The following is a 27,529-nucleotide window of genomic DNA, read 5'->3' as shown; positions in this document are numbered from 1 at the left end:
TGATTAGGTGTTAGAGGTGACAGACAGGATCAGACATGACTCTCAGGACTCTTAGTATGAACGTCTGGTTGTATGAACTTGCTATTAAAGAACAATAAAAGTGTAGGATGAAAATCCTTTGTAAAGGGTAGAATTTATGGGTACACTTTAGACAGGAACTGCCAGGAGAGTTGTGCCTCACAGGTGGTTTAGTATTAAAATCTGAATCTTGGGGAAGAGACGTGGGTGCAAGCATAAATTTGGAGTATATTAGTGTACATGTCATTGCTGAAACTCTGTTAATGAGCCTCACAAATCTGAAGGTGCAGAATAAAAATAAAAATAGGCTGAGCTGAAACCACTGGGAGCAACAACATTCCAAAGGCAATATTAGATACAAAAAGAAAAAGAATCGAAGAAGAAGAAGAGATAGGGAGATACAAGGAAAACAAGAAGATGACCGTGTGTCTGAATTTGTGAAGATAGCAAGTTTGCAGGAGCATATCACTATCTGTAGTAGCAATGTCAATAAAATAAGAATTAAAAAAGACAAACTGGAAATAGAAATCAGGAACACTCAGCAAGTATTTAGAACATTTAGCAAAAACGGCTGTGTTACAGAGATGTGGTAGAAGCCAGAGTACACTGGGTGAAGACTGGCCATAGTATTTATTAGTTAAGATGCTTGCAGAAAGCATGCCTCATTAAAATTAAGAAGACTGGAAGAGAATTTATAATGAAGTGATTTATAAAAATGAGGATGGGGAGTAGGCAAAACACAAAGGATAATAGCTTAGGACCTAAACACAGGGCTACATTACCACTTTCAAACCTTACAGGTCATGAGGTCATGAGGAGGGAGTGTTTATCAGATCCAAGAGAAAATGAATTCTATGTAGAAGGGCCACCTAAGAGAGGCGAGAGTTTCAGTCATAACACTCAGCCAGAGTGCAGCAACCCCACAGGTAAACGGATATTTTTATCTCACTTTCCTTCTGCCAAGCTTCTATACGTGTTTCATATCAGCAAAACTCAATTGGAAGCTGTGGAACAAGGTAGTTCATTGATGTAATCCATATAGGTCAGCCCGGATCTGGAAAGGCACATGTAAAATAATCTGGCACAAATGTGATAAAAGGAAGTGTTAAAATCAAGAGTAGACTACTATTTCAAAAAGTGTCAATAAGAAGGAAAAGAAAAAAACATCAGCTGCACCTAGAAATGCATGAGAGTTCAATGAAGGGTTTGTAGGATAAGCAAGCATTGGGCATGTTAATAGGCTGTAAAGAAGAACGCCTTAAAAATGATACAAATTCTATTTACAAACCAAAAACAGACTCACAGACATAGAAAACAGACTATGGTTACCAAAGGGGAAAGGGCAGAGGTATAAATTAGGGGTTGGGAATTAACAGACACTCTTAATTTTATATATCATTTATATATAGTATAAAAAACAAGGACCTACTATATAGCACAGGTTTATATTCAATTTCTTACAATACCATGCAGTGGAAAGGAATCTGAAAAAAGAATATATATATGTAAGTATATGTATAACTGAATCACTTTGCTGTACACTTGAAACTGACATTGTAAATCAACTATACTTCAATTAAAATTAAAAAAAAAAAGAATGCCTTAGAGGAGGATAGATTGAAAATATAGGGACCAGAGTGATTCATTCATAAAATAAGATTCCAGGGAAGAATGAGTTGGGATCAGAGACACAGAATGAGGAGCTGGTAGTAAAGAGGAAGAGGGACACTTCTTCATCTGATATTTTAGAAAGAAAAAGAAGGGTGCATGCATATTTAGATATGTTTTATGTATGAGAAATATTATATTAGTGAGATCATATGGGTTACCTTCATTTTCTTTATGAAGTAGAGGATACAATTTTTTTTAAAGGCTAAAGGCTGTTGAGTAGAGGGCAACATGATGTGTGTTTTCTATTACCTTTGGGAGGAACAAGTGAGTGGAATGACAAGTAAGCACATAAAGGCTCAACTGATCTAGAGATGGAGAAATAGGGTGGCTATTTCCCAAACAAGAAAGCTGAAGTCCCTGACTTAGTTCAGAAGTTTTCGTAGTGTTGTTAGATACAGAGACAATAGTAAGGTCTCCTGAACACAGTTCTCAGTGGCACAGCCTGGACACTCATGTTCCAAAAGGAGGAACAACACAGGCTTCCTCCAGTGCAAACCTTCCCACCTTAAACAGTTCAAGGACTGATCACTTAGTGAGTTTAGTTATATACAGTGGGTTAAGGAAACTAGGTGATGTTTAATACAAACTTCTGCCCAGTCAGTGAATTAAGCTCCTAGCAGGGCAGTCCTGCCGTTACTTTATCTCCTAGGTGGCATCAGCGTGACCTCTTGACCTCCTTTGCTTTAGAAGAACGTGAACTTCATGTGCTTAACCTGAGCTTAGTGGGGCTTCTTTGCATATGTGCACAATGGAAAATCTTAATATACACCTTCTGAAGTCCTTTTTACCTTGTCCTTTAAGGAGTTTTTAATTGGAAAGTTTCTTTTTCTTGATAAGCTCTTCTCTCTGGACACAAAGGCTTCTTAGGGGGTCAAACTAGAAAAGCCGGGTCCCCCAGCCCTGCATTGACGGTGGCTGATCCCTTTGTCCCAGGGTCCATAAGCACTAGATGTGGTCATTCTGTCACTGCAGATTGATCCAGTGGGTACATACGCTAATTAACATGAGTCTTTTTTTTCCTTCTTATCGAAAGGAGTGTCTCTTGCTGAAAACGGATGGTTACTATTACTATACTGTTATGAAAGTATTAAGTTTGTGCTGAGAATCCACTGCCATTTGGTACTAATGACATTTGTTCTTTCTGTGAAAGAGAGATGCCCTGGAGTGTGTTAGTACACAGACCCTTATGATGCTGAGTTCATGAAGAACTGTTAGCCTTGCTCTGATTTCGGTGATGGATGATTTCACAGGGAGATCGCAGGCAGATTGGGCTCTTCTAAGCCATTTTCTCAATGGCTCCAATGGTAAAATGACCATGGCCCCTTTCTTTCTTTCCAGTTTAATCTGACTTTAATATTTGCCTTGATGTCCACATGCTGAAGCTTGCAGGGTGTGGTGTGGTGTGGACAGCTGCATGTCTGCAAGCGCCAGGAAGTGATGTGTGGGCTGGGAGCATGCCACGTTAGTCCCACGTGTGAGTGCTTTGCTTGCAGTGCTTAAAAACATCTGCGTAGTTTTCAGCTGGAAAAAGCAAAGTCTTACCAGTGTGATGTTGTAAAATGAAAGCTGCTAAAAATCTGAGGAGAAGAGCTAAGGAATGTCTGGGACCTACTCTGCCCTGGAGACCACACACGGCTCTTTTGGATTATGTGTTCTTGACGGTGCAGGCAAGGCTTTTCAAAAAATTATATAGAAAGTAAACTCTTCCTCTTTTTGCAAGTGGTTGAAAAGGAGACTCTTCCAGGTAATTTTATCACCTTTTTCAGTATTCACATATTTACTCTGGAAGTCTTGTTTTCTACTGTTTTGGAGCCTCCTGGGTTAATGACACAAAAAATAACTTTTTGTTTAGAATAAGTATTCTTGCCAAATGAAAACTGCTTTTTTTTTTTTTATTTGATTTGTTTTGAAAGTAAGAGAGAGAGGGGAGAACTTTGTTAATTTAATTATGACATTCAGTCTAGGATGAAGTATTTGATTATTAGACAGCAATGCCACTAATAAGTTTTAAGCTGTCAGAAATGAGTTGTAAACATCAGTCCACTATTCTTAGTTATGGCAAAGACAATTATCTTACAATAAACAGCTGATATTTGGGTGCATTGTGTGATGTTTGAAACAAAATGTTACAACAATAAATAAATGTAAACTGAAAAAAACCCCAAATATTCCACTTTTTAATCTAATGGTAAGTTATTTTGACACATTATATGGAGAGTTCGCATTTGATTTTTTCTCACAAATCAATTCTATTTATTTAATAATGCAGACTTTACCCACCAATTCAGATTCCATTTTTATCACTTGTTAAGTGATAATTCCCATTAGTGAGGGTGGTACAGAAATGCTCCACCACCTAAGCCTAGTGGCAGGTTGTTTGTCAGTCTTTGGGGTAGCACTTGAACAATGTTTATCAAGCATTTAAAAAAATTAATAAGACACAAACTTCTGAGAAGCTATTTTAGAATAAATCTCGATTCAAAAAGATTATTCGCAATATGCTAGTTGCAGAATTACTTAAATTTTCTGGTTAGTTGCAAACAACCTGATGACTCAGTATCGAAAGAAGTTAACTGTATTTTGATACTAACATGTTAATTATATCTTGACCCTACTTATTGTGGTATAAGGCATATTAATACTCTTATTAATTATGTGCTGCTTTGACATCTGGTGAATAGAGGGGGCCTCGAAGGGCCTAACCACAAGTTCCCCTTCTCACTTTGCTCCAGCAGAAAAGGTCCCCTAGCCAAAAATCCTCCTTATCAAGCGATCAGGCAGAGTTCCTCCTTATTCTTGAACAGCAAGCTTCAGTTCCCTGCCAGCCTGCAGAATTTTTCGAAGAAGTCAATTTTATCTTCCAGTAAGAGCTAGAGGTACCCTGTCCTCTTGATGATACAAAGCCTGTCTCCTACACCCTCTGGTTGTTCACTCTCTTCCCAAGTACAGCCCCACGTGGCCCTGCATGATATGTGGTGTCTTCCTTTTTTTTTTCAAGCTGTGAGTATATATGAGCAATAAACTGCTATTGATCTTATCTGTCCAGTGTCAAGTATTACGTGTTCAGCCACCTTCACAACAGGGTGACATGGAGGTGATTAAAACACTAATAAAATATTATGGAATGATTAATAAATCTTTACAACAACTTAAATCACATTTGAGGTGCTTATGTTATAATAGTAAATAGAAATATGCAGGATTCAAAATTCTATTACTTTCTTCTAGAATATATATACCTTAAAACGATCGGGAGAAAATAACCAAAATATCGTCTTGATAATTGTGATGACCACGAAAACGCTCTATTCTCATCTCCTAAGGGAGCATCCCTGATTGATGACCCCAGGGGTGGTCCCTTGGATCCATGATCCCCCCTTTTGCACCAACTGTTCCACATCATCCTACTCCCACCTGATCACTGAGCACAGCAGGGGTGCTAACTCAGGACTATTCCTGTGAGAAACATGACTCATTTAATGGGTATCTCTGGATCAAGGATTTCTCATTTATCTAGCATCTCTTCTCCATCCTCCTTCCTTCCAACAAATCTCTTGCATGTCTAATCTCAACTTGGCATCTATCCTCAAAGTACTCAAATGAACAAAATAGTCTTTGAGGGACTGAATTACTGGTGTTACAATTTTCTTTTATTTTTTCCAAAGATTGTTGTATTCTAGAACATAGTCAAATACTAACCCATTATTCTGATATTTCATTTGCTTGCAGCTTAAACTTGTTTACCATATATTTAATATCATCCCCTCAAACCAGAGAATCCATACCATTAAGGCCATGAAAATTTGTGGTTAAAAAAAGATTGTCTAACTTAAACAATAGGAATATGCAAAATAGAATAAAATAAATTTCACTAGATAGTATTTCATTATATGACACAGAAAAACAGAAAACAAAAGCTCCGATTTGTGAAAAGATGAAGGTCATAGCTGAAGTAATGAGTAAAGTCTACATGGTTTTAGGATTGGAGCTGGTTCTTTAAGGTAAGATAATACAAGGAAAGAGAGTCACAGGGACTGTTTAGACAAGGGACATAGAAACTATAGAAGAGGTAAACAAAATGCATGTGTGACATGCTTGAAAAGTAATGAGTGACTATGGAAATATGATTTATAGTCACCCTTAAATTTGGAGATTAAAATACATGCCATGTTATTTAACCTACAATGGCATGTTTTTGGTTTTAAGAGAACCTAATGAAATGTTTAATCAGTTGACTTTTATTCTGTAAGTGTACCTATCTGAACTACCAGTTAAGGAGTAAGAACATTCGACATAAGGATATGTGCGTAGTGAATGTTTAAAACCAGTGACTATATCAGTCACATATGGGTCTAGAAGTACCATGTTGATTCCTGACTCCCTGGTCAGCGCCTCCTTTGTCAGCTGCATACCAAGAATGTAGCAGAAAATCTAGTTCATTTATTGAAAGTCAATTATAGAACTCTACGTAAAATGGAAAATGTCATTACCAGTAAGGATACAGAAAGATAATGAGAGCATAGCTTGGATTTATCTTATGCCACTGTATGCAGGCCAAGATAATTGGGATTCTAAGCTTTTGAGTAGTTATCTTGGGAAACAAAGATTGAAATAAGTGATTAGTTAGACTGCTTTCTTTGATTGTTTATTAAGGCATAGCAGTTTTAATAGGTAGTGGAGGAACTCAGAATTACTAAAAATGTAAATGTAATTGTGTTTCTTATTTCAAAAATCTTACTTCTCAAAGGAGGAAAATTTTCATTGGTCAGGAAATCTTCTGTAAGTTGACTACTGTATAATTTTTTTAACAGAGCTTTTTCTTTAAAAGATCTTTGGAACACAAGTTTTAAAGAAAACTATGATTTTTCTGTTTACTTTCTTATTATTTTAATATAAAACATCTCTGGTTGCAACAGTTTACAGCTATAAACTATTCATTTTAAAACACAGATTTAGTATAAACTATACATTTCTATAATTTTAAATATAGTAATTACATATGTGAACGTATGTGGTATAAATAAACAGTATAAATTTTCTAACAAGAAAAAGAAATAATACTAAATATTTATAATTTATAAAGTGATCTAAAATACATCACTTTATCTAGTCATTTCAGCAGAAGGATGAAAATAAAAATCCTTATGTATTCTTCCTTTATAAGTGAAGATTCTACAACAAGAGATTAATGAATTTCCCAAGGTTATATAACAGGCAGATGTTAAAACTCAAATTCTTTACCAGGATTTTTACTGCAAGTTTGTGCATCTTTTCTATATATACAGAATCAACCTAAAGGTACACTTTAATGATATATGAAATATCTACCTCAAGTCTCTGATGTCTAAAGACAGTCTTAACTATAAAGATATTAAAACAAAATCATTATTCAATAGAAACAAAGTTTTTCAACATTTTGATATTGAATAATGAATACAATTACATAATACTCTTCATATCTGTTTATTTTTATACTTATAGTATTTTTATCCAAATGGAAGAGGTGAAAGAGGAATGGTGGGGGGAGGACAGAGAAGGAATGTGTATGCGACAAGAGCTTTCACGAAAAGAGAGAATGACTTAACTAAGATCAATGAGGCTGTAACCCTAAGGTTCTCTTTCTTTTGTAAGGATGGCGAGCATTAATGAGCTTTCCAGAAAGAAATAAGATGGAGAGGTGAGAGTAATCTGTAACACAGTGAACACTGCTAGAGTAACGACCCATGGAAATAGAGTCAAAGCAAGACAAGTCAAGGTAAATAAGCAAAATGTACCACTGGGGAGCTGAAGAAGATATGGGTGACTTCTGAATGTTAAACATATACTTGCTAATTTGTGGACCAAAAGTTGAGTCTATGAATCCATAGCTAACTGAGAAAGATGTAATTTCATCTTTTGAAGTATCTACCTACACATCATGCAAATCCTCAGTAACAGAATTTTTGGTTGTTCTTGCTATCTTGTTACATGTATGCATATTTATACATGTATGTTTATGTATATATGATGTACAGACATTTCAGAATGTTCTCTGTGATCAGGGACTTTTAAAAATATCTCCAGGGCATAAATGTAGTATCTAGAATCTCACATGTGTTCAATATTTTTAGAATTAATGGATAAATAATTAGTTTGAACAACTTCCAATAAATAGCTAATGCTGGAGGCCAAAGTTAGGGTGCTAGTAATTCTAGTTGGCGTCAGTTCTGAGTCATCATGAATGATTTTGGTATTCAGTGACTTAAGCCACAATATTATGCCAGCTTCAAAACCTTACACTTAAAGTAGAAGAAATATATTTATGAGGAAATATCTGAAAGGAGCAAGCAGAGGATGGGAGAATGACCCTTTGGAATAAATAGGCCATCAAAGATGGGAACTTGAGGTAAGTTCACAGGTGACTCTTATTCTATGTTAAATGCATGTTTTGACTTTGCATCTGAAGCCAAAATCAGAAAGTGGGGATTAAAAACAGAAGTCAAAACCTCATCTAGATAGAACAGACTGTATATTTTGTGTGTCTAGAATCAAGCACAATGCCCTACACTTTATACCTGTTCAATTAATGTTTGTTTAGGGGGTGAATGTACTCAACTGGGCTTTTCTTTACCATTTCATAAAAGAGTGAGAAACTATAAACAGGGACAACTGCAATAAATTTTAGGAAGTCCAATAACCTAACTACCCCCCCCCTTTTTTTTCTTTTTGCTATCTTCAATCTTTTTTATGTGGCTGTTGGCTAAGAAAATCATTATAATTGGATTTTTTCTTAACTTCAGAGGTAACAGGAGGGGAAAGCTGGGGAAAGAATAGACAATAGAAAAAGGATGGTATTCATATTTCTGCAAAAGAAGGGTGTTATGAATACCATCAAAGAAGCCAGAAATTTCTCTGATCTTTTGCAAAAAAAAACAAAAACAAAAAACAAAACAAAACAAAAAAACAAAAAGAAAAGAAAAAAAAAAAAAAAGAAAAAAAGGAAAGCCAGTGAAGCAAAACCAAGTCTGAAAAAGGGTCCAATGGCCTAATGTCCATTCGTTAAATTTAACATTCAACAAATGAAAAAAACTGGACTTACCCCATCTCTAATATCAATATTCTATCTTCAAATAAAGACTTATTATCATTTATTTTCAAAGCATTAAAGAAGCTGTTAATAAGCATGTAAGTTTTTTAACATGTGACTTTTCTGCTTTAAAAATTAAGTTATAAGAAATATTCTGAGAATATGGTTACAGCAACATATCTCTCTGAATATCCCACAAACATAGAAATATAGGGAAACTAGAAACCAGAGACTACATCTAATACAAAAGTAGGTGAGCAGTTAGTCCAAAGAAACCCTCAAAATGAAAGTGTAGGGTCAAACTACCTACAGGCAAGAGATTAATGTAGTTACAGCACCTGTAGGGGAGGGAGCAAAGTGTGAAACACCTGAGAACAGACATGTGTCCTTAAACAAATGAGCCCAAGGAAAACGTACAGTTACAGGAATTAGAGAGATCTGGGCATATGGAATTCAGAACAAACGAACAGAAGCTTTCAGTTTGAACAAAGTCTATACTGAGTCGGGGAAAAAAATCTGTTAGCAGTAAATCCAAATTAAGCACGGAATGAAAGCAGGGCAAATGCATTGATACAAGATGTTTGTGTGTCTGTGCACATATATGCATAATATAACAGAACCAAAGCTATACAATTTGATTAATCAATAAATATAATGGCTTAACTCATCTGTTAGAAGAAAATGTATTCATACTGCTTAAGTCTAAATCCAATACTATGCTGTATATCTCTCCATATTAGTATGAATTCATCTCCAGTTTCTCTTGTTAAGAAAAAAAAATTAACATACAGAAGAGTTTGTATTGTATAATAGCATTTATCTAAAAAAGAGGGGAGTATGAGTAGTACATAGGTATCTACTTCTATTTTTAAAAAATAAAAGGATAAATCAAAGCTAGTTTTTTGAAAAGGTAACCTATATGGGATTGATGGAATAGAATGAAGACAGACATAAATACTAGACTTCTTCGAATATTCTTTGGTGAATTTTTCTTTGGAAGCATGTGATAAATTTATATATTTTTAAAATTATTTTTTAAAAAGCAATCTATAAATGTTAAAAATGAAATGAAAGAAATGAAGATAAATGTGCATCCAGTCAGAGGAATAACCACGCAGTAGGCTACTATCAAATCAGCCTTTTAATCAAAATGACTGTCCTGTACTTTTCTACTGGAATATATCTTAAGAAGTAAAGGAACTACAAAAGAGTTGGAGTCGTAAGTTACAGGAAATAAGTCATTTATGTCCTCTTCAAGTATTCTCAGTGTCGTTGACGACCTCTCAGCATTGCATAAAGGAGATATACATGCGAGACAGAAATGAAACCTTGTGGTCAAGTATGAGTTGGGAATATGACATTTAAACAGATAATGTATTTGATATGAAAACAGCGAGCATCCTTCATGGTGCTCATGGCATTTATTTCACCTTTCCTTTATGAACTGTGCCACAAATAACTGAATAGAAGAGAACTTTCTCTTTCTAGAGGTACTCTAGTTAATGAATAAAGAAGGAATTACAGTATCATCATTTCACAACTCCTAATGAATTAATTGATCTAGGCATTGATCATTAATGGCTGCTAAAAGCAAACAAAAGGAGACAGCCAGACGTTATGTGTCTCCAGATGAAAGAGGATAACCCTTTTTTTGAAGGAGCCTTACTCAGATATTGAGCCTGAATCTCATCTAGTCTCTAGACCCAACTCTCAATTTATAGAAAATACAGAGTACGTTAAAGATAACTTTTAGACAAATTAGTTAACAAGTGACTGCTTTTTCCCCTGTATCTCTTATTTTATTATTTACTAAATATAACTTTTTAAATACATGTAATTATTTATCAGTTGCCTCAGTCTTCCAGAAGAACTTTCACAGTTCATTGAAGGAAAATTCAAACAGATTTTTAGAAAATCCTCAATATTAAATATGGCTATAATGCAAATCAGTTCAAGGTGATTTCTGGTTAGCCCTGTGCTGACAGACTGGCTAATGGCATTCTCTGAGAAGGATTACCTCTGATTGAAAGTGTATCACTGAAATATGATTGTTAAGGAAAAGGATTTAATGTCTTGTTTTGAAGTTATTTTAATCACAGAGCTTTGATATCACTCTCCTTTTCATTCCAAGGATGTTACTGATCATTATCCCCAGAATTTGGTATTTTTCATTTATTTTTTTTCTGACAGATCACATTATGTACTTGTGAGATGTCTGAGTCCCTGTCTATAGCTTTGAATTTTCTCAACATACACTCAGTAAAGACTATGCCCCTTAGATATTTGTGGAGTAACTTAAGAAATAAAAAACAGGTGGTAATTTTTTCCTTACGAAGTAAAGGCTTCTTGGAAAGGACTTAGTTAGACAGTTATTTATTCACTGTCATCAAATATTTATCAAGTGCCTATTATATGCCAACTTCCAAGGGTGGTGCTAGAGATATAATAATTTACTTATTAAATTTATTTAACAAAGAGTTTACAGTACTCATTATATACTATATGTCTTTGCAACTGACAGATCGGTGACTTAAACAGAGAGTTGGCTCTCTGTTTCTATGTCAGTGGTTCCCAAACTTTTTCCATTCACAGCACTTTCAATGTCTCAGTAATTTATTTCATGGTATTCCTAGACCAAGGGAAATATCCAAAGTTCCATTATTACATGTTTGGTTTCTCAAACCTAATAATGGTAGTATCTGTGGTACCTGGGAGATGTCCCTGTGTTTCTCTCAAATATTTGAAAGATCCTGTGGCACTCCTGGCAGGTTACTGTGCACCCCAGGTACTGAGGTACACAGTTTGGGAAATGCAGATTTAACTTGTTTAACCCACTACACGTGCTGCTTAGATATAAAAAACAGTACCTACTCTTCGTCTGGACTCGGACCATAAAGAAACCAGAAATATCCTATCAATTTAAAAATTACTTTTAAAAATCAAGTCAAGATATAAATAAAATTATAGCTAAAATTCAGAATGAAATCCAATACTGTGTCCTTCAAAGTACTGGTCCTCAGTCATGGTCTTCTACTAATACACTAGAATGTGTGTCATAGTTGGCAGAGGTAGTATAAGAATGTTTAGTATGAGCTACAGTCCCCAAGGTTTGAGAATGAGGTATATTTTAAAAATGGCATAAAGTTGATTCAAAGTTATCACTAAAATGTACTTTTATTTCTACATATTTTATTGACTGGAGAAAATAAACTATTATATGTATATCCAGCTCATCAGGAATTGCTCAGTATTATCTTTATACAAGATACATTTATGAGTATTGGTAATATACAACTGTTCATCAGGGGCCATATCTTTTGCCAAAAAATGAAGTCAAGAACCACAGTTTAGCTTTTCATAAAGGCATCATGATAAAGTGAAGACCATAGATTTTTAGTATGAGAGACCTGGATTAGAGTCCTGGATCAATCAATGAAATAACTGTGAGGTCACAGACAAACTGTCTAATGTCTCTTAGAACATCACTTTCCTCATCTGTCAGATGGGCAAATATTCATAACTTGTTCTGAATTAAATAAGATACCAAGAATGCTTATTGCTTGTCACACATTACTAATGAAATAAATACTGAGTAAATGAAATAAAGAAGGGATGTTGTTGAAAAGGTTACCTCATGAAATATTATATGAGTAATATAATCAAAATGCCATGGTATTTCCAAGGAAGGAGAAATTACAGCTTGAGGAATCAAAAAAGATGTTATAGGAGTAGCTTTTGAGGGCAGCTTAGAGCAGTGACTTTCAAAATTTTTACCATGACCACAAAAATGAATTTTTATATGACTCATTAAAGCTTTGCTGGTAAAATTTTAATACACTCAGAATAATAATTTGCTTTCATATTTGATGCATCTTGCTTACAACCTACTAAATTATTTTTATGTCACATAGCTTGAAAGAAACTGATTTAAAGTATGGACAGAAACTGAGTCAGATCAGAACTTTTATTTCAGAATCAAATTGTACACAGGTAGGGATTGATTCTTCTAAGAGTATGGTGGGTTATATGCAGATATTGACAATAAAATTACAATAAGATTTGGAACATATTACAATGGCATATATATTTCACATTGGTGTGCTCACTAAAATTAAGAGAAGAAAGACTGAAGATTCAGGAGTAATAATCTCACACACATACACACATATAAGCTGAACCACGAGCAGGAAGCAATAAGAGGAAGTCGGTGAGTAGGGGGAGGTACTGGTAAAGGGTGCTTTTTCCACTAGGGCAAATACCCATGTTAGTATTCTATAGGGAAACAAAATAAATCTTAGAGCGATGGCAAGATGGAGGGGGTCAACCAGAGAGTTTCTAATTAAATCAGTCTCATTCATAAGAGCCAAAATATTCCAAGTCAATTGTTCCTACTGATTCAGCAGTAGGAGAAAACACAAATCTTCTCAGATGAGAAGCATCTCCAAGTTTAGACCCTACATATTTTCAAAGATTAAACTCAAAATCAAATGTTGCAAACACATAAGGAAACGTGAGTAAAAGTCAGCAGTGGGGGAGAAAAAAAAAAGATTTAGATCACCAAGAACACTGGATATTGGAGTTATTAGATGAACAATACAATATAATTATGTGTGAATGTTTAAGGATAGACAGATAAATTAAGCAAGTAAAATAAGACCAAAAAAGAAAATGACCAGGTAAATTTCACAGAAATGGCTAATAAACATATGAAAAGATGCTCAAGCTCATTAGTAATCATGGCAATGTAGATTAGCTCACAATGGATGCTATTTCACACCCACTAGATGGGGAAGGATGAAGGTCTGGAAATGTTAAGTGTTGGCAAGAATGTGAAGCAATGGGAACTTTTATACTCTCCTAGAGGGAATGAAAATTGGTAGAATCACTTTGTAAAACAGTTTGGCACTAATTATAACAATGAACATGTGCATCCTCTACAACTTGGCAATTCTACTCCTAGAAAAACTCTAATGAGGTCTGACAAGAGAAACCTACCAAAATGAGAACCCAGGTTTTTACATTCAAAGTTGAAGGGGAAGGGGAAAATAACCTTCCTTATAGAAGAGGAACAAGGAAATCTGCCTAAGTGGTGGGGAAATTAGCCTGGGTGGTGGAAGAAGTTGGGACCATAAGCCAATCCTCATAGATCTGAATTTCAAAATCATACTACTTATGCAAAAACCCTCCCTGGGTAATTTAATTAAGATTATCTTTTGTTGATCATGCCCCTAGGAGATTGATGTAAGTGAATGTAGATCTCTTAGAGGAATTCAACTTCAACTGAGTCTTCTAGTCATTTCCATAAGAATATTTTATGAAAGGAATGGCTGTGTTTTTAGATATGAAAGCTATTTAGGGACCCACTCTCATAAGTATGTTCTAGATCTTGCAGTCTCACATAATAGAAGGAAAAATTTATGGGGGAAAGAGAAGGGAGAATTGCTGAAGCAAAGTCCATGAGCAATGAACTCCATATCGAGCTACTAATTCTAGAAACGGCAAAGGATTGGGGTTATGTATAGTTGTAGTAGGTCTCTTGATGTCTTGCTAATGGTCCACAGCTGTTTCCTTCTCTGTTTCCTTCCTTCTCTAATCTAGGCCAAACAGGAGCCTACTTGCCCAGTCTGTTTATGAAGAGCTACCCGCCTACCTTACCCTTATCCCAGGTCAATGGCTGTGAAGCAGCTCATGCCTGATTTCCCATTGGGAAAAGACTAAAGCTGATTACGAGCTGAGATCCTGCCTCTTTACCTTAACCTGCCCTAGCCTGCCTCCATGTTGTCCTCCTCCTAAGCCCTTCCTCAATTAATCTCTTGAAAAACAATTCTCTTGTTTCTAGGGAACCCAAACTACACTAACTTCAAGGGAATCACTGTCCAGATCCTTATCTTTCACATGTTCTTTTTATTAAAAATATATTTAGTACTTGCCTGCATTCATGGTAGTCCTTCTGCTACTCAGTAAAAGACCCGTTGCCTCAGTTGTGTTATACTGTGGTATATTTTCCCAAGGTGAAAACTTCTTGGTGTATATGGGGGTGGCCAAAGGGATAATTCGTAATACTGATTTTATGATAGCCTCTTTTAATCATTAATCAATATCAAAAACACATCAGGTTTTTAATTTTTTCCTGTTTGGTATGTGTGTGTGTATCAGATAGATGATTCATACACACATATAGATTTGGTATTAAGGGTAACTTCTGTTAAGCCTGTATTTGTTGGAACATTATTTAGAACTTTGAAAAATGGGGTGACAGGAGTAATGACAGTTGTTTATTAATATACGTTCCTTTTTTGAATTACTGTCAAAGAATTCATTGCACTTGACAGAAAGTCCACTGAGGGCAAATCAAAGAGAAAATCATCATGAAGCATTAATTCCCAAAATGACTTCATTTTCACATATTTAAATAAATATATTTCAACTAATTTTGAAATTCCTCCCAAGTTTGTATCTTTAGTCAGACTACAAAATATATTCTAACAGTTTAAGCACTTAGTGGGATTCATTTTTTAAAATAGAATAGGAATATTTTCCAAGACTTCTAAATTTTGCAAGATATAATAGATGAAACCTCCAGAAAAAAAGTATGTAAGTGTGAATTTCTTTCATCTGTAGTAGTAAGATACTTAAAAACTATGTTATCAGTTATATCACAAAATTATCCATTAGAGTCTATTACTATTTTTCAATTTAAAATATTTAATATTTTTAAAACCTGTTAAAGTAAAATTATGTGATATTTCAGACCCACTATGTTTTAACAGTATACATATTTATTTTTATATAACTTACAGAAATTAGTAGGATTCTTTCTGAGTTTTTATATCACTATTATTAGTAAGTATTATGTTATTATAATATTATAAATATTCCCCAAGCCAAATACTGGATAGACAGGCACATGTTTAACCAAAGGAAAAGTAAGACTTTTAGCATATTGTTTGTCTTGCTCCATCTATAATATTCTAGTTACACATTATTAGCATTATTATAAATTAGTCATGAGAATAGCACATGTATTTATCATCTCCTTATAAGGATAATGAAGTTAGATCCATCTGATTTTAATTCTGCTTGCTGTGTAACCTATTTCACAAGATGCGTCTTTAATTTATTTGAGTAGTTTTTAATATTATGATGAAAGTATTTTTTAAATTTAATAATGAAGATAGACTTTTCTGAGAGTAAATAAGTATGATTTAGTTGATAGTTCTGACAGTAAAGACTGCCCATGCCAAATAGTTTTAATGGCAGATATGCTGAAGAAATTAATTGAGCCAAATCTACAGCTCCAGAGTTGCGATGGCTATATATCTATGTCTCCCTCTCTAATTTCCAATTAAAAAATCCTATGAAAAAATGCATTGTTTAAATTGAAATAAAATTAAAAATATAATATTTTTATTCTTCGAATACTTCCTGAGTGTACGAGATTAAACAAAATGGCATTATGTAAATTGTAGTATGCAAGTAGTTATGTGATAAATGTGGGAAAGTATTTTTGTGCTCTTTCCAGAAACTTAATAAAGAATGGACTCTAAGGATCGGGTATACGTTCTGTTATAGAGCAGGAGGTTTATAATTTTTTACCTGAAAAAGTTGAAGGAGCATGTAACCTAATCAAGTGTTTAGCTGACAGATCTTTTAAGAGAATTTTTTTTTTTTTTTTTTTTGGAATGAGAGATTGTTCCCTGGGTTTTTTTAGCATCTCATTTGGAAGCAGTTAAAAGAATTGAATCATTTTGCTAAAGGACAACTTCCAATTCGAATTACTTAGTTATACAAACAAGGCTTTTAGCATTACAGTTATGAAAACAAAAGGTAGAAAGAACTGATATTGAACTAATCTGTTTCTAAAATAAATCAAATTTATTCATGAAAACATAAACTCATTAAAAAAAGGCTTCGTTCAGCATCCTTAAGACATCATTTCAAATAAAATATTTTATGCTTACTAATTCCTTTTCAAAGTTTATACGATCACTGCATTCTGGTCAAAATCTCAGTAATGATAATGCTAACTCAATCCAGAAGAATACTTTTCTAAGGCTTAGAATTTTACAGAAAAGAGGGAATGGAATACGTTATAAAATTTCAAGTTATTACATTTTGCGAAAGTTATGTGAGCATATGAACAACAAAATATTTCCATACATAAAGTACATTAGGATAATGTTTTTTGTGTGTGGTAAATTGAGTGGAATCAAAGTTTTTGGAAAAAACAAACAATAGTAAACAAATAAACAATAATTCTTTTGAATCTTAAAGAAGGGCTTTCTTTATGCATACTGTTTGTCCCCCTCACCTCCCAGAATTATTGAGGATGTTCACTTACTTTTGTTGAAAGCAATAATGGGAACCACTTGACTTGAACCACTTGAAACAGGATTTGTTCATTCATGTTTAGTCAGTGTATTCTATCAACACCAATATTTTGAAGCTATTTGTTCTGTAACTGAGTAATGCACTGTGGCAAAATTTAGGTTGATGAGGAATAATGTCTTTCTTTTACAAATTGGGAAAAGGACAATTATGCAAAGGAGAGTGGAAAAGGAGACAAGTACAACGTTGGGATCTTGGTGCCATCTCGTGTAGACCAAGTGCAAGAAAGAAGGCATAGGAAAGCTGAGGATGTTGTGACTGATTCACTTAAAACCACTCATGCTAGAAATGTCCTTGTGCACTCCAGGGAATACTCTTAAGCCAGCTGCTTGGTAGACCCCAGCACTAGGGTAGTTGTGTAGATGACCATGTTAACACTAGCACCTTTGTAAGGTAAGAGGGAATTAATTAAAAGTGCATCAGATTGTGATTGTGTGTTTTTCTCTGATGAACTTTAACAACTGGAGTCATAAGTGGGGTAAATGGACAGTTAGATTTAAACATGGCTGGAGTTTTTCCCTGTGAGTTATGGCCAGAGGTTGAAGGTGTATACAAGGGATTAAACCTATAGTGAATTAATTGAGATATAAGAACATGTGTGTGAGGAGGGAGAGAGAGGTTAAAAAAAAAAAGTGTTGGAGTTTGGGTAATAGAGAAAAAAATAGAGAAAAAAAAGGGGGGAGTTTAAAATTGAAGTTATGTAGCACCCCAATGCTAATAGCAGCACTATTTACAATAGCCAAGACATGGAAACAACTTAAATGTTCATTGGCAAATAACTGGGTAAAAATTGTTGTATACTTATATAATGGAATACTACTCAGCCACAAAAAGAATAAAATAATGACATTTGCAGCAACATGGATGGACATGGAGATTGTCATTCTAAGTGAAGTAAGCCAGAAAGAGAATGAAATATACCATATGCTATTACCCATATGTGGAATCTAAAAAAAAAGATGCAAATGAACTTATTTTACAAACAGAAACAGACACATAGACAGAAAACAAACTCATGGTTACCAGTGGGGGAAGAGGGTGGGAAGGGATAAATTGGGAGCTCAAGATTTGCAGATACTAACTACTATATATAAAATAGATAAACAACAAGTTTCTTCTGTATAGCACAGGGAACTATATTCAATATCTTGTAGTAACATATAATCAAAAAGAATATGAAAACAAATACGTGTATATATATTGTATGACTGAAATATTATGCTGTGCACCAGAAACTGACACACTATATATCGACTATACTTCAATAAAAAAAAAAGAAGTTATGTAAAACATGCTCTATGCTCTTTGTTACACCCATACAAAATAATCAATTTGTAATGTGTAGGAGTCTTTATGGTTCATTATAGCACCTCTAGTCCATTATTATTTTTATTTTACAGGTGAAGACATTGAAACCCAGTGACTATAAATGAGGTGGTTTTGTGTAAAATTCTATCAGAGCTAGGTCTAAAATCTGACTTTTCTGATTATTGGGGTCATTGCTTTATTTCTTCCTTTTTAAAGTGACTTTTTTTCAATATGTTGTTTTCATGTATTCCTACCAACTTCCACACAGTTCACATTTTTCCTCCTTTTAGATTACAAATGAAGTGATTTCTTAAAGTTTTACTCTTCCATACGCAAGAAAGATCTTAATAATAATTGTTGGGGTCTGTTCTATGTCAATGCCCTGGGAAACCACAATCCTCAAACATGTAAGTATATTTCACCAAAATTAAAACTTTTCTGAGGGCATCAATTACAAATATTGCAAAATGACCTTCTGGAAGCATGTAAACAGCTAAGAGTCTAGTTAATCATAAATTATATCTACTTACTTGGCACATATTGCTTTAAAAATGAAGCATCTCTCTCTCTCTCTCTCTCTCTCACACACACACACACACACACACACACACACACACATGCACACAGACCACACTGCTGAGAACATGTCTGTTGATTTTTAATGGAATGAAATACTTCAGAGACTGCCCAGAGATATTTATGGTACTTATGGTCCTGGCAATGCTTTAGAAGAGTGCTTCCAGTTCTCAAAGAAATAATGATGTCATTTTATGGGAAACTTTTTTTCATCTTCAATAATAAATTGAATAGAATTATAGTTTGTAATATCCTAATCACGCTTGGTTATTGTGTCTATAAATCTTAGCAGGTACTACTGGGAGGAGACATGCACAGCTTGTGAGCGCCATTAAGGATTAGTAGTCTGTGTTTGCATGTTTCTCTCCAAATGGACTGTTATTAGTCACAATTCTAAAATATGAGATGTCAGATGTTACACTATATTAAATTCTTATGACTGTAGAAATAAGTAGGTTATACATGCCTCGATAATATAAAGTCTTCAAATAGGAAAATACTATGGATTTGTAATGCAGAAAATCCTATTCCAGTAGCAAATCCCCAGATTAATCAGTGGGAAATGGTTTCTTAGAGTGACAGACTGCATTTTATTTAGATTGTATGCATTTTAGTAAAATTGCTCTAAGTACCTCTGAACTTACCTAAATAAGAATATGCTTTTATAATTTCAAGCTAAACAATTTTTTATAGATAGAATTCTTTTTAAAATTGCAAGATTTTACTTAACTAAGAGTTGTTCCCTGGTTTCCTATATTTTTCCCCCAAACAGTAAGTTATTATTTAAATTTTCTAGCTTTATTAAATTCTTATTTGCTTTTATTACTTTTAGTTTTAAATGTGTCCCCAGCTATAGTTCAAAATTCAGAGCCTCTACATACTGTTTATCTAAGTTACATAAAGCATATATTCCTGTAAATTTTATGGGAAAACTGGGCTCTGGCTTCCCAAACATTGAAGGACTGGCTTAAAATTTACATGAATCCAAACCTAAATACTCTTCCATCTCCAGTTTTTTTGTTTTTTTATCAGAATTGTCTGCTGTTGCTTTACAAGCCAGCTCTGTTGATAGGCAATCAGACTGAAACAGCATTTTATCCCCTATAGTTTTTACCTAACTCCTCTCAGAAGACACACATATAAAGTTATAGATATAAATTTTCATCTTGTATTTTTCCAGGATACAGTCCTTCATTCACCTTTTCATTCATTCAAACCAATATTCAGTGGATTCTATAAACATTGTACAGCGTTGGCAGCTTCATTCTAACCCACTTAGCATGATTATTAAGATCCTGCTGAGAGAAAGGCATTTAAGAAAGAGGATAATCACTTCGAACTTTGTCTTGATTACTAGTGTAGAAAAGCCACATAATTAATGCAGATGTTAAATACAGTTGTAAACCAAGTTAACAAACAAACCAAGAATATTTTATGCCAAAATGTCACTGTATGACTTACACAAAAGATAGTTGTTTATAAGGAAACAAGGCCATTTATTCCATACTAGAGTCCAGTGGAAAAAATCAGGGTGGCCAGCATATGCTGAACTTTCAATAAATGGACACTCCATCATACATTATGGGAGATCAGTATATCAACCGCCAATAAAACTGAATGAGAGACACTTTTCTCCCACTAAGTGAAGTAAGTCAGACAGAGAAAGACAAATATCATATAATATCACTTGCATGTGGAATCTAAAAAAGATGACACAAATGAACTTATTTACAAAACAGAAAGAGACACACAGACATAGAAAACAAACTTATGATTACCAAAGGTGAAAGGAGAGGGAAGGGCTAAATTGGGAGTTTGGAATTAGTAGATACAAATCACTATATACAGAATAGATAAACAACAAGGTCCTACTGTGTAGCTCAGAGAACTATGTTCAATAACTTGTAATAACTTATAATGAAAAACAATATGAAAAGGAATATATATGTATAAATGAATCACTACTATACTGTACACCAGAAACTAACACAGAAACAACATTGTAAATCAACCACACTTCAATAAAAAACAAAAAAAGAAACACATTTCTCTCAGTGCCAGTGAGCAGCAGATGCAGACGATAAAGGCAATGTTAATAAGATCTTGTTGTCTGATTTATAAAGAAATCTGGATGGTAACCACTAAAGAACATTCTAACCAGTAGTAAAGACTTAATAGTGGAATTTCAAAAAAAATACTCAATGCATAGACTTTTTCTTTAAAAATGGTGAGAATGGTGGTAATTATTTTGCAATATGTAAGTGTATCAGATCATCATGTTGTATGCCTTAAACTTACACAACATTATATGTCAATTATATCTCAATAAAGCTGGAAAAACTGATGCGATAACTGTCTCAGGACTCCACATTTTATTATTTTCTGGAACCTAATTCTGTCTCCTTTTCCATGCCATACCCTTTTCTGGGTGATTTTCACTGACTATTAAATCCTCAGTCTGCTGTACTCCCAGAATATTTTACTATGTGCTTGGGTAGTTCTGACACTTGAATAATAAACACAGTCACATGCAAAATGATACTCAAGGACATGAACATTTTCCTGGGGAGGCAGATATCAGATGTACTATTTACTGAAACTGTTGTTATGATAACTAGTACTGTCCTACCATGCACTTACACTGTTAGGAAAAGTACAGTCCATCTGATGAAGAGAGTGAGGGAATATGAATCTAGATAACATGGCTCTTCCCAACTGCCTCTGATCTCAGCTTTTTAATCAATACCATACTGGTTCGTCAGCTTCCCTTAACTACTCAGTCATGACAATGTTACTGCCCCTTCTTACACTGAGGGACATCTACCTCAATATCTAAAATGTCTTTGTGCAGTTGTCTCAGATATGAAAACATAATGGGGCCTAATTATGTTGGCTCTAGGTAAAGAATCCTGTATCTACTTAATCTTTAGGTGTGTTACCCATTGAATTTCTCTAAATGCTAACAAGTCACTATTTAAACAAATTACACTAAACTAGAGACCCAAGTTTTTAAAAAGTTTTTTAAAAGGAAAAAAGTAACAAGAATCATTAAAGTTTAAAATTTTGTAATATTTAATAACATAAATATTTACAATATTTAAAGCATGATCTATCTAAACAGACATGAAATGGTATAAAAAGATAAGACATGGCAGGTTTATTTTCACTATAAGAATCACAGAAGAACTAGACAAATAAACAGAACCTCATATCTATTGTGACCCAAGAAATCACTGGAGTCACACACTTGCATGAGTTTCACTAAGTAAGAAAGGAGTATCAGACAAAACGTCATTGAATGGAATCATTTTCTTTGTGATTTGGTGCCTTTATCTAGGGCAGTATTTTTTAAACTGGATTCCTTGGATTTATTTTAGTGAACGTACAAGATCTCTGTTATAATCATATATGACACATAATTTTGTATTTTATTTCAATGATAATCTTTAAAAGTATCATCATATTTCAGATCAAAGAGAAATAAGATTACCAACCCTTTTGATGTTATATAGATTTAAACAGACATGCTGCAAAATGTAATTATTAGAAAAGTGAGATGAAACCTAAAGAGTTAAAACTCTAATGTTTTCTCTTGGCATTCCAATGGGGTGCACCCACTTCCTCTGTAGAGTGCGGATCCAAACATTGAGGGCAGCCAATGGCTTGTTATGAGCCTTATGGTGTAGACCTGACAATTACATATCAATTACATATCCTCATATCTCACTATTATCTGGAAATTTTAGGTCCTTGATTCTTTTTGTGGTCCCTATCCCTCAGCTGATTATTTTATAAAAGTCAGAAAAACCAAAACTCAAATCTCCTTTGACTTGGAGTGCTCCTTATTCCATTACAGTTACTTTGCTCATTGTAAAGTCCACACATACCCATGACGGAATAGATAGCTGTCCTCCTCATCATGTTATTAACTTGTACAAAGCCTCTTACTGTTGTATTTTTCATTTGGAAATAAACTAAAAAACAAGCTTGATCTGAATTCAAACTGTAACTCATGTCAGTTCTTGAGTCCAAACAGATTTTGTGGTCTTGCTTAATTTTCCAACTCATGGCCTAGTCCAGGTGATATTATTGCCTAACCTGGGTCTCTATTTTAGTGTAATTTGTGCAAGTGGTACCTATTTGATTCTGTAAGTTAATGAGAAAGGACACAGGGATAATTAATAAATAACTAGTAGGTTGACACCAAGCAAAGGCCAACAGGATGTATAAATGAGTCACTGATGCCAAGAGAAAGTTTGAGGACACTGAACTTAAATGAGTCTCTGCACAGCAGATGTACCACATTCACACTGCTCAGGTTACTCACATTGTAGGGAAGAATTAAGTAGTAACATCTTCTATCATTTAAATTAATGTTTCAAATTTTAATACTGACTGTGAGTTAACCTTGTTTTTATGTGAATTACAAATGGGGGGGTTATAACTGGATACAAACTACGAGTTCACTTTTAGTTTAGTATTAACAAATATTTGTTGTAGTATAAACTTGATTTAAATTATCACTGTGGTTTATAATTATTTTTCTTTAAAAGGGACCAGTAAAACATTCAAATTTGACTAATAGTGCAACTGATAGCAACTTGCATTAAAATCCTAAGATTAGCTTATACTTTTTAAAAGAATACAGCAACCCCCATAGGCCTCTAAATGAGTTGTAATCTTGTAAGGGTGATGGTGGTATTGAGAGAGTTAACTTAGTTTCAGAAGACTCCTGATTTGTCTTGGAGGTTCTTTCCAATTTAATTTTAAGTTTCTCAACCAGGGAGCACCTCAAATGATTTGTAGTTTCATAAAGCATTCTGAAAGGCCATTTCATTGGCCATAGGAAATAAACTCAGACTCAGATTCCGTCTACTCAGTCTATGATAGAATGCCACTTTCACAATGTGCCACACAACTTTTATTAGAAATTGTTGTATCACCATAAAACCAAACTCTTCACTATATTTCTGGTCATGCTCAGTGAATAAATATTTATACTACGATTTAAGCATGGTTTATAGACTTGCAAGACCATGGATCTTAATGTTAACATGATCTCTTTATTTCCGAAGACTAATTGCTCATTTTCTAAGAAATTTCGATTACAGAAAAAGAAATCCTTCGTGCCTCTGGATGCTTTTAATCAGAGGTTTCAATTCTGAAAGCTAAGCTATTGTAAGTCCTAATATCAACAACAAATGCTGGTAAGAAAAAGTAACCCCATTTTGGGTTATTTTTCTGCTCTTTTGTGTGTTTTCATCCTTTCTTTTTCTTACTCTCACACATACACCCATACCCCCCGCCCCCACACACATTCAGTTTATGGTAAAATTATCTTTAGAAATTAAAATCTCAATTTAACTGGAATTGTTACTCATAGATCACATACTTCAGGCAGCATTTATTTCCCTAAGGATTCTAACATTAATAAAAATAGAAATGTCTTACATTTCCATATTAGTATAGGCATAGTTACAAATACTTTAAATGGTTTTAATGTAATGCCCCTGGTTTACTATTTGTATTTAGTCTTTTTCTTTCCCCCTCCACACACATTTGTTCATAAAGAGTCTTTGAAAAAAAGACTTGGAACAAAATCTATCACAAATATGACCATATCAAGTATTAGTTTAAACTTAACATCTAGACTCTCAGATATGGTAGGCTGCCATTCTTGAAGCTGCTATTATTAATAATGATCAGGCCAGATTACACTGTCGTGTCAGTGTCTTGGTGAACTATGCATCATAGCCTCTTGGTCATCTAAGCTTGAGGAAATTCCAAAGTTGAAGGCATCAGACAACAGATTATAGCAGATTATATGTTGCCTAATAGGAAGACATCAGCATATTCAGCGTACAGGAATAGGTATTGTCAAATGAGGAGGTGGTCAATGGTCAATGTAAGAGTTGATATTTTGTATTAATATACTGCTGAATGGGAGGAGGAGTAGTACACTGTATTGTAGTTACTTCAACCAAGGTGACTTACATACATAGTAAATCAGCCATGCGTAACCGCAGAGTTTATGCTGCTTCTGCTTATGAGAAAGAGAGTGGCGGTCCTTGGTTAGCAAATATGTTAATGGAGGTACAACTGTTCAGCAACCTTAGCCCATGAAAGGGCAAAGATTGGAAGGGAAGAGGAGATAGCTAAACAAAGAGCTGTTTAAGTTGTTCTTGATAAAGGCAGTCAACTGTCAAATCGGCAGTCTTGGATGAGCATTAAGCAAGTGAAAGGAGGGAAGAGAAAGAGAAGCAGAGGGAAAGGAGGAGAAAAGAGAGGAGGAGGGGGAGGAGGATGAGCAGGCAGAAGGAAGAGGAAGGGAGGTGAAGAGGGAAAAAGCAAGGAGGAGGGGAGAAGAAAGCAATACAGCAACCCCTGAGGGACTTGCAGAAAAATGTCAGCCAGAAATTAATGTCAGATATGGAGGTGGCTAAACGATTTTTTAAAAGTTGGATGTACAGTATTGCATTTTAATTGTTGTTTCATAGTGTTGTAGTATTGTCTCTTTTGTAACCACAAGCCTCCATCAAAATCTGTTATAATTAAGCGTGGGGACAAGGATATAGACCAGAATGCTCAGTTCTGTTTCAGCATCACTCTCACACTGTGTGGCTTTAAATGAATCACTCAATATTTACTACCTACTCTGTGCAAAAAAGCATTATTCTTAGTGTTCCAAAAATTTTAATTCAAATCCTCAAAATGATCCAAGTATAATTATAAACACTTTAAATTACTGAAAACATTAGAGGAAATAGAAACTACCAAATGCAATGTATACACTTAAAATACATATTTGCAATATAACTTCCACATTATTAATAAATATTAGGAAGATCATCAGGAGATGCTGTTCTAAACCTTTCTTATTTGTTTTCCCTTTTGTTAACTTATAAATATGTGTCTCTAAACTTAGACAAGTATTTTCTTTAGATTTTTTTTTTCACCAAGTCTATTTGCTTAAAATGGAAATCTTCTCAAATTGGGTTTTCCACCAAAGGCCTTCTTTGTGTCAATGGCATTAGCTCCACCTCACAGCTTAGTTTCACAATGTAAACTTGAAGTGATACTCATGGGTCTGATTCAACTCTTCTCGTTCAGTGACTTGTCCTTTAAACATCTCAGGTTTATCTCTTCCTTGCAGCTCTTATGTGGACACTCTGACGTAATCACCATCACCTCCTAGAAGTGGCACTTCCTGCTTTCCTGCTTGTATTCATCTTAGGATCTAATCTCACGTAGGATATACTTCCCTGCTTCAATATACCACAACTCTCCTTGAAAGTCTCTCCCGCCAAACCCCTGTCACTCCCTTCATTAGGTCTGTAGGAGCAAAACAAATATACTTAAAGACACCACTTACCTTAGCTAATTTCATTTGTGACTTTTAATGCTTCCCTGTAAGGACTTCCAAATCCTTCCTTAGCCCTCCTTCCCTGCTGGATTTCCACAGGGTGCCCTTTTTCTTCTCTCTCTTTCCACTTTTCTTGAACAATCATATCAATACTCAGCATCTTCATGAACCCGACCTAAATTTTTCAACAGTTCACTGCTTTTTCATTTTTAAACAGTAATACGTTTCCTATTTTGTAGTTGGATTTCTTGCTTATTACTCCAGCTCTCTCCCTAACTGCACCCCCAAAATACACACTGAGTTTTTTTCTCTCTGGATGGCATCACCAGCATTTAAATGGCACTAGATCAATCCTTAGAATCATTTTTGACTGTTTCTTTTCTTCTCTTCCTTCGAGATGCCTGCCTGCCTCCATTATCCCTTCTTTGAAAGAAGCACAGTTTTATCTGTGGGATGTCTTCTGGATCCATCCTCTCCTGTCTATTTCTGCTGACACAGGGCTTGTTTATGCCTTATTATCACCTGCATGATTTATTGCCACAAGTCCCTGAACCATGTCTCTGAGGGCCTGTCTCCTGCCTCAAGTCCTACCACCCATCCTACACTGTTATTTTTCTAAATCAAAACTTCAATTGGTCCTTCTTGAAACATAACGAAACAAAAGCACAAAACATCCAATGGTTCTTCATTTACTGCAGAATAAAGCGAAACTCAATGTGTCCTTTGGGACACTACACAAAATCATACTAAAATAACTTTCTAGTCTCTCTGTCGTAGTTTCTACACAAATATAAGATCCAGCCACACCAGACAAATATTGTACCTTCTCTCCTCAGAATTTTCCTGAGGAATTCTTTCTGTTTATACTATTATCTGATTGGTGACATTCCCTTAAATCATTGATAGTCTGGTTCAAATACTACCGTCTCCATAAAAATTTTTTCCTGGTTAACTTCATCACAATTTCAACAGTCTAGTGGCTACAATCCATTTTTTATTTGTATCTTGCTTTTATCATATTTTGTAATACCTTTAAATTATTTGCACATGTGTTGCTTCTAGCAGACTATATATCTTAACCTAAATTTCCAGAAGCTATTCCTGTGTTCTAACCCTAATCATGTAAAATTATACTTCGA

At 34.5% G+C, this 27,529-nt stretch overlaps 1 protein-coding gene across 2 annotated transcripts in view; it reads right to left on the bottom strand.

Moving 5' to 3' along the window:
* Positions 1 to 27,529, bottom strand: part of LOC105067139 (N-deacetylase and N-sulfotransferase 4) — a 233,919-nt gene that overhangs the window by 156,939 nt on the left and 49,451 nt on the right. The window lies entirely within an intron of this gene.

This window comes from Camelus bactrianus, chromosome 2 (assembly GCF_048773025.1).
Source record: "Camelus bactrianus isolate YW-2024 breed Bactrian camel chromosome 2, ASM4877302v1, whole genome shotgun sequence".
NCBI classification, from domain to species: Eukaryota; Metazoa; Chordata; class Mammalia; order Artiodactyla; family Camelidae; genus Camelus; species Camelus bactrianus.
The sequence above is the reverse complement of the archived record's forward strand: the minus strand, read 5'-3'. Positions and strand labels throughout refer to the sequence as shown.